The sequence below is a fragment of the Lissotriton helveticus genome, chromosome 2_1, assembly GCF_964261635.1.
Source record: "Lissotriton helveticus chromosome 2_1, aLisHel1.1, whole genome shotgun sequence".
In the NCBI taxonomy this organism is placed as follows: Eukaryota; Metazoa; Chordata; class Amphibia; order Caudata; family Salamandridae; genus Lissotriton; species Lissotriton helveticus.
The window spans coordinates 1,057,369,935-1,057,382,066 of NC_136059.1; the positions used below are offsets into that span (position 1 = coordinate 1,057,369,935).

At 47.3% G+C, this 12,132-nt stretch overlaps 1 protein-coding gene across 1 annotated transcript in view; it reads left to right on the forward strand.

The window, feature by feature from the left end:
* Positions 1-12,132, forward strand: part of LOC144818439 (guanine nucleotide-binding protein subunit alpha-14) — a 580,856-nt gene that overhangs the window by 114,772 nt on the left and 453,952 nt on the right. The gene's annotated exons all lie outside the window — the stretch shown is intronic.

Consider the following 12,132-nt stretch of genomic DNA (forward strand, 5'->3'; position numbering starts at 1 on the left):
CTCAGCCCGTGCCAGAACTCCGTGCAACCTTCGGAGGTTAAGCGCCGTGTTACGATGCGGTATAAAGCCGGATTGATCAGGGTTAACCAGGTCCCCAATAACGGACGCCAAACGTGTCGCCAGCAGCTTGGCCAAGATTTTAGGTTCCGCATTAATCAACGAAATGGGTCGAAAAGAGGCGCAGCGATCCCGAGGTTTACCATCCTTGTGGATGACAACAATAGTGGCCAGTCTCTGGTCTGGCGGGAGAAACCCCACCTCCAAAGACTCAAGAAACATAGAGCGCAAATGAGGAGCTAGCGAATCCGGGCGCAATTTATATAGCTCAATGGGGAGCCCATTAGGGCCCGAGGCCTTGCCGGATCGGACCGAACGGACAGCAGCGGCAATCTCGTCCACAGTAGGCGGAGCATCCAGAGCATCCCTATCAATATCAGACAATCGGGGAAGTGCAATATCACGCAATAACAGGTGGGAGTCCTGCTCCGATCGATCAGACACCTGGGAGTACACCTCGCGGAAATAATCGGCAAAACATGCGACAATATCAACAGGGTCCGTACAACACTCTCCATTCTCCGCAACAATCACAGGGACGACACGACTCGCACTTTCCCTCTTATCCAACCAAGCAAGCAGTTTCCCAGCCTTATCACCCACATCATACAGGCGTCCCTGCTGTTCCCGCCCCATTTCCTTAGCAGCTTCAGTGACCAGAGCTCTGTATTCATGTTGTTTCAACTCCAGTAGATGTAACACCTCAGCGGTAACCCCAGATTCCAAGCCCTCCTCCAGGGCCGTGACCTCCCCCTCAAGTCGAACCGTCTCCGCACGGTTGGCCAACTTTACGCTACCAATCAATGAGAGGGCCTGGCCACGAATGACAGTCTTGTAAGCTTCCCAAAGTACACTAGGGGAGGAAACAGAGCCCACATTTTCCTCAAAATAACAATCGTGTGCTTTAACCAGCTCATCCCTGACCCTGGGGTCCTTCAAATACCAGGGGTTGATCGGGGCCACTCGGCCCGCCGAACCCTGCCGTGCATCAACCACCAGCCAAAGCGGAGAATGGTCCGAGATACCCCGTGCCAGATGTTTAACTTCCCGTATGAGGGATGCATGGGCCGAGGGCAGTAAAACGTGATCTAGCCTCGAGAGACTACCATGAGCACCAGAATGATAGGTATATTGCAACTGTCCCGGGTGAAGCAACCGCCAGCAATCAGTGAGCCCCAACGTCTCCAGGAAGTCGCTCAACCAAGTCTGGGCCCTCGGCAGTTCCCTGGGAGGGTGACGATCATGCATTCCCGAGACCACCGCATTAAAGTCACCCCCAACCAAAAGCAAACCCTCAGGGAGGCCCAGGATAAGTCCACTCAGATCAGCAAAGGTGGTGGCCTGGAGGCCCGGGGGCACGTAGACAGAAATCAGAATAAGAACCTTCCCCTCCCAGCGCCCCACAATGGCGGCATATCGTCCCTTATCATCCAATATGACATCATCAATGGCCAAGGGGAGGGAGGCCCGAACCAGAATGCCCGCCCCCCTAGAGCCCGAAGTGAAACCCGAGTGCGCCGCAAGGCGATAACCACGCCTATTCAAAGCGTAGCACTTGTTGCCGAGCAAATGAGTCTCCTGCAGTAAGACAACATCTGGAGTCAAACGTTTCAGCAATTGTAACACCACCCTCCTCTTAATCCCATCCCCCAACCCGTTCACGTTCCAACACAATAACCGAAGTCCCCTACCCCCCATCCCCGTGCCCAGCCCCTCCCCGGCCCCACACCCAGAGCAACTGCAAAAAACAGGAGAGCGCCTTTCCTTCGCCTTGCAAGTAACAAGAAAATTCAAACAAACAACCCAGCCCCCCCAACAATGTCAAAACAACTATACCCCCCACCCCGCACCCCTGCTGAAGACCAAAGAGCCCCATAAACTCGCAGTGTGCCTGTCGCCCAACCACCCAACTAATCTACGAAAAGAAAACCCAGGAGGAGAAAGGACCCGTTCACCCCCCACCCACCCCCAAAAAAGAGACTATTACTTGCAAACATTAAGAACACAGCATAGCACAGTTCAAAGCCAACGGGAAGGGTACGGGGTCAAAGTCAACAGTTACTCTTGCTCCGTCGGTCCACCTTCCGCCCGATCCGACTTGCCAGAGTCCTCAAAAGGTTCATGATCCATAGGCAGCGTGTCAAGCCAGTCACTCACAACCCCAGGATGGTCGAAGAAAAAAGTACGATCCTTATGTACCACCCGCAGACGGGCCGGAAAGAGCATGGCATATACTTCATTGACCTTTCCCGGAGTCTCTTCTTGACCCCCTGAAACCCCAGCCTCTGTTTCTGGACCTGTTGTGTAAAGTCCGGATAGAAGCTGACAGTAGAGTTCTCAAAGGCAATGGGACCTGACTGCCGCGAAGCCTGCAGGATAGCGTCTCTGTCCCGGAAATGAAAAATCCTCGCAATGATAGGTTGAGGGTTAGCACCCGATTTAGGTGTGCCGCCTGGGATCCTATGTGCACGTTCGACAGCGAAAAACTTGCTGAGACCCTTGGGCGCCAGGTGATTCAGCACCAGGTCTTCCACCAATAGGTCCGTCGAGGCAGCAGTCGATGATTCCGGGACCCCAATCAGGCGGATGTTATTGCGCCTGGCACGGCTTTCATAGTCCTCTAGGCGCCCAGAGTAATACTCATTGGCTTTCCTCAGATTCCCGACTTCAGCCTGCAAATCAGAGACGTCGGTGACCAGGCTAGAGGTCATAAGATCCAAGGATTTGACCTTTTCGTTTGTCTTCGCCAAGTCCGCCCTAATCAGATTGACGTCAATCGCCACCGTATCCAGTTTGAGAGTCAAGGCCTCATATTGTTGCCCCAATGAGGCCTTCATACCAGTGATGGCGCCCATGAGATCTCGCAGCGAGGGCTCGTCCTCAATCGATGAGTCCTCCGGCATTGTCGTCGAGGTTTTAGCTGCTGCTCCCGGCGATCCCTTAGCTTGGGTGTACCGGTCCATAATGTTCGTTTGCAGAGCACTCCCTCGAACGCCTGGTTTAGGCCCGCGCTTCCCACCCTCAGGCTTGGTGGCCATCTTGGATCCTGGACCCGCACGGGTCGCCCGTTGACGGGTAAAAATGGTGACTGCGGTGGCAAATGTAGGACCAAAAGGGCGAAGGTGGTGCCAGTCTCAGATCTGGAAACCGCTACAGATCGGCAGTAGGAACGGAGAGACCAAGGGTGCAGGAGTGTCCGGCCGCCCACGGAGCCGACAAAGTCAGGTTGAGCTCCGGACAGAAATCGAAACCGAAAGCAATCGCCAGCCCACGCAAGTCTGGCAGTCCGTTGTTGTTCACTTACTGAACGGCAAGCGAGACAAGAGAGCGCGGGGCGTCGCCATGGAGCAGGCCTGAAAACTGCGACAGTCTGTAGCTCTGGACCCCGAAGTCCAAAAAAGTTCGTTGAAACAAATAAATGAGCAGTAGAACTGTGCCAATAAACACCCGTCGTCTGAACCAGGATAAAGGACAGGATAGTCGATGGAGGTGGCGAGGGTCCGGGAGCCCTGTGCTCACGCGACCATCTTGGGTGCGCGCGAAGCTTCTCCCTCGATTTTGTTCTGTTTTAAATATATTTTATGGGCTTATTCCAGTATTAACTTAGGACAGTGCTGGCAAACCCATCACTGTACAAGACTCACACTACATTCAAGATGGTCCACCGGGCCTTTTCAAATTTTACATAATCCAGTCACAGACCAATGAGATAGGAAAAGGAAAGTTGAGGGACAACAGCAGAAAAAAAAACCACACGCCAGATAATTAGCATTTAAGAAACTCACAGGCACACGTCTCGTTCCTCCAGATAGGTGCACTCCACACCGCTCATCCTCCCAGTGCTCCCCCATCCTACCGAGTGCTTACCCAGCCCAGTAGGACACTATAGAGGCCCATAAAGTAGACAAATCATCCAGTGTCCAATTGCAGTATTTCCAAAAAAAGCTCATGCTTAGTCAGCATGTCCAAAAATGTACCTATTCCCTGATGTTCCTCCATGAGCTTCACTGGAATGCCCACAGCGGGAGTGATACCCCTAGCCACCTTGTCCTTTGTCCCCATAAGTACCTTATTTCTCATTATGTTGTTGGTGCTAGGGTCAGGAAAAAATATGTTTGTTTTCTCCAGCCGCAATCACCCTCTTTCGGATGACTGCCTTCAGAATCCAGTCAACCCAATCTAAGACTGTACCACAGCTGTTAATGTGCCTTCTCCTGTGTGTGTACACCCCAGAGTGCCTAGCATTTTCTGTAAAGTCTCACTATCACTCTTTTGTCTGAACTTCCAGCACCGCTAGCAGTTTGTGAAATACATTGTCCAATCAATTAAGAAGTATGCCTAGCACCCGCCAGACGTCCCTAACGCTTGCCCGATACAGGTCGCCCCGCATGGTTTCAAGTATTTGGGATCTATCTCCCCTTAGATCCTAAACTCCGCTATGCCAGGAACTTGTCTCCCCCGCTCTTGCGATTTAGAAATGATGTGGCGCGATGGAAGGCGCTCCCACTCTCCCTTCTAGGGAGGGCGGTACTCTTTAAAATGTTGGCCTTGCCCCGGTTCCTGTATGCACTGCAGAATGCAATGGACCCCGTTCCAGCGGCCTATTTCAAGGAGATAGATTCCCTTCAGAGGCAGTTACTTTCGAAAAGTAAACCTCGAATTGCGTTTCTTAAACTTACTCTTCCCTGGTATGACGGGGCATAGGCTTGCCAGACCGCAAGAAATATTATTGGACCTCACAGCTGGCGGCAGTAAACCACGGGATATCCGGTGCTCCGAATGACCCCGGATATGGCATGGACCGTTAGTTAATGCCAGGAGGCGACTACACTAGTGCGCTCTATGCTAAACCCCACAGATTTCCCCTCAAAGGGCCTACGGCACATGCCGTCCAGGTATGGCACGTGGCTAATAGGCACCTTAAATGGGAAGGGAAGCTCACACTCGCCACTCCATTATGGAGTTCAGAGAAGTTGGGTAGCCTGTGGAAGTCGAAAGGCTTTGACAAGTGGGGCCTCATTGGTATCCCACACGTGCGGGATGTTTGGGTGGAAGGCACGATACACCCGTTTGCTTCCCTTAAGCTACAATATCACCTGAGTGACGGTGAATATTTCCGTTATTTACAGGTGCTGCATGCACTGCTTACTCATATTCCTAGGGGCACGGCGCTTCCCGAGGCCTCTTCCCTCGAAGACAGAGTATTAGACGGCCATCTCCCTGAGAAGGCTATCTCTTTGCTATACAAGAAGCTTGTCAACAATATGTAAAACCCACTGGTAGATCTTAGACGGCATTGGCAGGAGGATGGGCTGGAGCTAAATGATGGAGGCAGTGCCGTCCCCGAAGGTGGTCTCAATTCCAATGCGACTCCGACTGGTGCAACTAAAGATCTTACATAGGTCGTACGTCACAGGGCCCCGACTGATCCATATGGGCCGCTCGGAAACCGGGGAATGCATGAGGGGGTGTGGGGAACTGGGGAGCTTTATGCACATCCTGTGGCAATGTACGAGAGTGCAGGAGTATTGGGGTAAGATCCACAGCACGTTGCGCACAGTCCTAAGTACAGAAATGCAGTTGGAAGCCAGCAGGTGTATTCTGAATATATGGGAACCAACCAACCTTAATTCATACAAGAAGCAATGGGCAAAACTGGCATTCATGAGCTATATAGCGCAACGGTGGGGAGCTCGCCAGCCGCCTGGGGTGGAAAAGAGGAGGGAGGATTTGGACTGGTGTATGTTTAGGGAAAGGGCGGTGTATTCCACCAGGGGCTGCCCGTGAAAGTGGGGTAAGATCTGGGGGTCATGGAATCACTATAGAGCGGATATCTGTACCCCACCCACAGGTCCCGAGGATACTGAAGAGCACACGTCCCCTTGATCCATTCACTGGTATATCCGCACAATATTTTGATGGTATGGAATGTCTGTTACTGTCCGATATTATTCTGTAATGTGTTCCCTGATGTTTTTTGCTTTTGATTTAATGAAAAGAAATTTAAAAAAAAGTATGCCTAGAGAGATCTTGGGTGCCTCCAGTATTGTGATATTGGCACTGTACCTCATGTTCAACTTAGTGCCCAAATCTTAATCATTGCCTCTTTGTCACCCTTTTTAAAGGTGGCAGCTTTGCTAATCTCCCTGGTCATTCTAGAGTGTGGGAGCAAAAATACTTTCACTCAGTTCATGTTGATCTCCACAGCTTATTCTTCTTCAAGAACTCAGCAACTAACGCCTTCCAAGGGGCGCTCTATCTTTTTCACTGCAGCCACAGTGGGGTCTTTCGACTTCACCAGGTTGTAGCGTAACGCCAAAATGGTTCTCCTCTTGTTATGCCCTCTTCCTCTGGCACCAGGTCTTTCTGGTACACACAATCACCTAAAATCTAGTGCTGGAAAGGCATGGACACCCGATAACATGCGTTATGCTCTTGATGGGGAATAAAAACCCCGTTAAGTGAGGATCCCCTTGTTAGGTCAAAGTTGTTGGCTACTTCCTCGCTTAGTACTGTATTCTGAATGTATTGTGTAACTGCACTGGCAGTCAGTAGGGATGACTTAGCAACTGCGTAATATGACTTTGGTTTGATGGGGATTAAAAACTGCTGTTGTAGCTGAACGTTTTTAATTATTTTTATTTTAAATATTCCTGCCAATCGCACATTTCCTTAGTCAAATTGGCATCAATGATTGCCTTAGTTAGCCATGTTGCTTTAGCCTTCTCCTATTAAAGAAATCTGTTTTTCCTCATCTTCAGCTGAAAGTGTCATGGAGAAATTGTTATTGCTGTGACTGTCAGTGAATAATAACCTTATCACGAACTGCAAGACCCGAGGTCCTAACTCTGAACGAGGGACACTTTGTCCTATTTTCTTTAGGCAAGCCTCTATACCTGATGAGCTGAAATTTTGTTTTCGCTGAATTTTATCAAACACCCCAGTGTCTTGCACCCAATCCTACATTTGTTTTTTTTGGGGGGGGGGATGAAAAACTATTTTTGTGATGTCAACGTAGTGTTTTTTTTGTTTTGTTTTGTTTTAAGAAGCCCACCTCAACATCTACATTGAATACTAATGGAAGCTGGCATAACCTCACTGAGATCTCATTGTCCGCCATCAAAGTCTCTGCCCTGTCAAGCCCAGCCACCTCTTTGGCCTTTCCTTTCCAGAGGACCGATTCAAGCAAGTAGACTGGTAATGCCTGACACTCTCAGCACTCCTAATCCAAGTCAAGAGGGTGGCTACTAATCTGTAGCTCGGGCCCTTAGTGCAGTTTTCAACTTATTGTGCCAGGACACCATTTGGTAACCGTTGCGGTCTAGAAATCCTTCTTATATAGCATATGAGCCAAAGTGTTGCACGTCATCAACCTTTACAACAGCTTATGCAAATGGCTGCCCATATCTACCACTTTAGGGGCACTGTGTTGTGTATGTATCAAGGTGGTTTCTTTCCCTCTGTTCAGGAAAATGCCTGTCTCCGACATATCAATTTTCTCAACAGTGCTCGGCAAATCCAGGCTGGCGACGTTTCCAGCATCTACATCAACCAGGGAATAGTACAGCCTTGGCGGTCATTCTTAGGGTCAGACCTGTTGTGTAGTATTATCTTTCCAGAAATCTGTGACCTATACCTCTGTAAGGAGGTAAAGAAAATGATATATGTACTCAACGCTGCTGCCCTGTAATGCAAAATGTCATGACGGAGTTCACAGGCTGCCTTTGGATTTCAGAAACAAGACTCCGTGCAAATCATACTCACGGGGTACAATATGGTGATAAGCATGAGTGAAATGTGACTTTTATTTTTATTATTTTGTTTCTTATGTTGCACGCATTTTTTTGTCTATGAAAAATGAAGTTACATACTTGCAGATGAATCGCTTGCTCTTATTTGCGCTGCCCAGACATATTACTCTGTTTAATTCCTTAAAAGGTTTGAATACCTGCAGTAATCGTGTTATGAGACACTTGTGAAGAGAAGGCCTCTGGTGCCCTTTCCTGCTGCACAGGCGGTGGCCTGCCCCCGTTACAGCCGCCTGCCTTCGCCGGTTCGACCTGTTTGTAAACAATGTGGCCCCGCGCACGTGAGGCCGTGTCATACACATATCGGATGTCCTCGGCCACCGTAGCTGTGTTTGGAAGGAAGCGCTCCAGTCAATTGCTAGCTCTACTGCGCCGACCTGATTGCGTGACTTGAATTACTGCAGAATTCTCTGGAAGGAGATGCATTTTTAACCATATCTCGAATGAAAACATATTGGAATAGAAATCGAGTCTGCCGCGTCGGTGGGTGGGCCCAGCCACACACTATATGATGCTGTGTGAATTGATTTGTGCGTCGTGTTTGTGCTTGATATGAAGAGGCTTTACTCTAAAGTAGATTTTTTTTTAAATTGTGTAAAAATGAGTAACTTGGGGCCATATGCATGAACACATTTTCCCATAGACACAGAATGGGCAAACCCCTTTGATGCATCTGGCCCTTAGCTGCTTCAGTTGTAGACTTGACTTACCCATTGACAATACAAAAGCTTCATGTAATTGCAAGTAGAACACGAATTGCTTGAAATGTGAACGGAGATGAGCACGAGTTTTCTAAATGCAAAAAAACCTGCCGTCCCTGCACAGACTTCACTTGGTTACAATTGTAATCTGCTAAATCGCAGCCGTCCCTGCATAGACTTCACTTGGTTACAATTGTAATCTGCTAAATCGCAGCCGTCCCTGCATAGACTTCACTTGGTTACAATTGTAATCTGCTAAATCGCAGTTTGGTATTTCCGAAAACCACTTATTCTGGTGTCAAATCCACGGCCACTTCAATGCATCTGAGCGTTCAGAATGGGCACTGCCTGGTTTGCATGCATGTAGACCAGCTTCTTGCTGCTGGAACTAGTTGGCACCGAGTGAGGTGTAACATGTCGACCATTGAGGACGGTTACTTCAATAAAAACCCTCTCGCTCCTTCGTTAAGGTGCAGATATGCTCCGTCCTCCTGTTTAAGAGGCGGGAGATGATTCCGTTCCGAAGGTGGAACTCATGCAAAACTAGACTGCACACAGAGGGGTGCGTAGCCTGGCTTTGCACTAGTGATCACAGCGCCCTCTCTTTTAAGATGGCGGTCAGAGAGTGGATCAAGGATTGAGCCAGTTGTGGATTCCATCAGGTGCTCCTTTAAAATACTGCACACTGTACACAGAGCTGCTGTGCGGTGCACTCTTTGCAATACCATAGATCAGCGTTCTCCAAAGTAGGTCCTGGTGGGCCGGATCCACACCAGGTTTTTTAGCGTGTCTCCGTTTAGATAAATGTAGTTATCTCAAAAATCTGGCATGGATCCGGCCCTCCAGGACCGACTTTAGGGAACCCTGCCATAAAATATAGGTAACTGCGTGGGCACATGAAAGCCCCTTACAGGGCACCTGCTGCCTTAGCCGGTATGCCTATGTTTTCATCATGTAGTCTCTGGTACATAAATGGCCTTTTGGATTCATACCCAAATGTCTTATAGTGCAAGAAACCGTGATTAATTTTCTTTATGCAAGAAGCAAGTTTCTTTTAAATAAAACAGCTTGTGCATGGTGAAACAATCATCAGATTGCCTGTGACATTTCTGTCTCAATGCATGAAATTAACTAAAGAGAGGTGTATTTTTACATGGATCACATCAATTTGTCCCTTCAATATTTGAAGGCGGGTATCCGGTGTTGGCCCTTTTGCTTAGACATTGCACACCTGATGGCTTTTGGGAATCACTCTTCCATTGGTTCAGAAAGAAAGCAAACCTTTCGAAAGCTTGGAGGCCTGGGCTTGTAAGAGAACCTCCCAACCGAGCACAATAGGGATCTTCTTCCATAGACTGGGAGCTCTCCAGACACTTCTAGTCTGGTCATAAATGGTAACTTGAGAATGTTGTCACTGTTATGGTGGCAGTTGTCAGTGCCTAGGATGAGGAGTTGAATGAATGAATGCCATTTATAAAGCGCAAACATCTGCCCAAAATGGCCTCCTGGCACTACAAACAATGAGTTAGGTTAATTAATTATTCTGGAAGCATTACAAAGAAGTAAATAGCCAAGTTTTAAAATAGTTTCTGAACTGAGATTCACCATTCATCTCTGAAGCACTCATTTCTAGTCTCAGTTCTTCAGTGATGCGTGGGGTGGGTTTAGTTTTTGGATGTGTGACTTTCTCTTTCTGGTCTTCCCTGTAGTGCAGTGGCTCTTAACCTGTGGTCCTAGGACCTCCTGGAATCCCCGAGACCTGCTTACGGGGGTCCGTGTCTATTCTTTAAAATTAATATTAAAATCAATGCATGGAAATGATTAAAGTATATACAAATAAAGAAGAAAAATTGAAAATGTGAAACTTTGTATATATTTGTGAATTAAACAAAATATTTCAATATTAGAGCAGTTTTATTTTGTATACTTGTTTTTGCATTTTATTGTATTGTTTTGAGGTTCAAATCAAAGATATTGCTTAGGCCGGGGGTCTCCAGTTCCAATAATTACTCAGCAGGGCGTCTCCGGATTCCAATAATGAAGCAGTGGGGGTCCACGGAAGTCAAAAGGTTAAGTTAGAACCACTGGTGTAGTGCATACCTTTAAATTACTGTTTATGGCATGATAGCGAAGTTTGCATTGCAAAGGTTGGAACAAAACTCATTTATCAGATGTCGGGCCAGAACTGTGTTGACTGTTCTAGCGTACTATATGAAATGTTTAGTCTCTGACCCTCATAGAGTGCTCGGATCCATTTGGTCTGTGAATATCTCTATGCATGGTTGTCGTTTGAGTTTTGTGTGGCTCTCTGCCAGGCATAGTACTTCCTCTATAGCATACACTCTTGAGGGTCGTCCAGCCTCCCCCATACCTCGGGCACACAGAGGTATGGGAATCCCAGGTTTGAGAGGCACAATCTGACATTTAGGAACAGCCATGAAGCGTGCAGAGTCCACACCAAAGTGCCAGTAGCGCGTATTTGAAACAGTAATTGCTGTCTAGTATTGATATGCTTATCAGATAATTTTGACGTATACTTCGATACCCTGCAAGCATCAGCAGGTGTTATGTGCAGTGATTGCAAACCTGACAAGAAATTATCATTAGAAGAGGTGCTCCCAACTATTATCTGCTACACTGTTTGGATTTCGGCAGTGGGAAAAAGTCCACAATTTTTTTTTTCAGTAGGACTTTTTCTTGTTTTCACTGTCATAGTTGCCAACCTCCAGCACAGTTTGGGGCAAAAACATCTGGGAAGGCAAACCCACCAACCAAGTCAGAAATTCAGACGTGGATACTGGCCGCTTTCAAGACTTGTGTTTAGGGTTCAGACCAGTCTATAAGGACCATGTGAAGGCTGGTAAAAATGCTCGGAATTAGGATGATCTATTAATGCACTACTCTTCCATGGCACCTTCCTAACATTGGCTCAAAATAATGGAGGATCCCCTAATGACGGATGTCAGGGAGGGGGAATTAGAATTGTCACAAAAAATCCCTGTATTATGTAGCAGCCTTAAATTACTGAGGGAAATAATCCCTAAGGGGTTTCTACAAAAAATATATTAAGGGGCGAACTCAACAATGCACCAATTGCAGTAAGCAACAAAATTTAACTGTGATTAAGTAATAAGCATATACAAATGAATAAAAATCAATTTGTGATTTATTAGAACCTCCCAACTGGGTTACAATCTAAAATAAATTAAAAACAACTAAAAAAACCTTTTTGTGAAAAGGTCAGAAATTCAATCTATTTACACTATAAAAGTTTTATCAAGACAAATCAATGTACAAAACCTTCCTAACATTCACATTTCCAATTTCAGCATCAGTGTACACAATCCAGAGCACCACAGGCCACCAAATTCTTCCCTTTTAGCCTGGCCTGTATCCACGGATCTAACCATGAATGCATGCTCTGGCCTGCAACAAACTGGGCGAAGAAGAGCACCAAGACCACAAGAAAAGCAGACACACTATACAAATGTCAAATAGCTATAATTAGTGGAATCCCAGACTGGCAGCCTTGTTTGTGAAACCCATATATTTCTTTATTTTCTGTA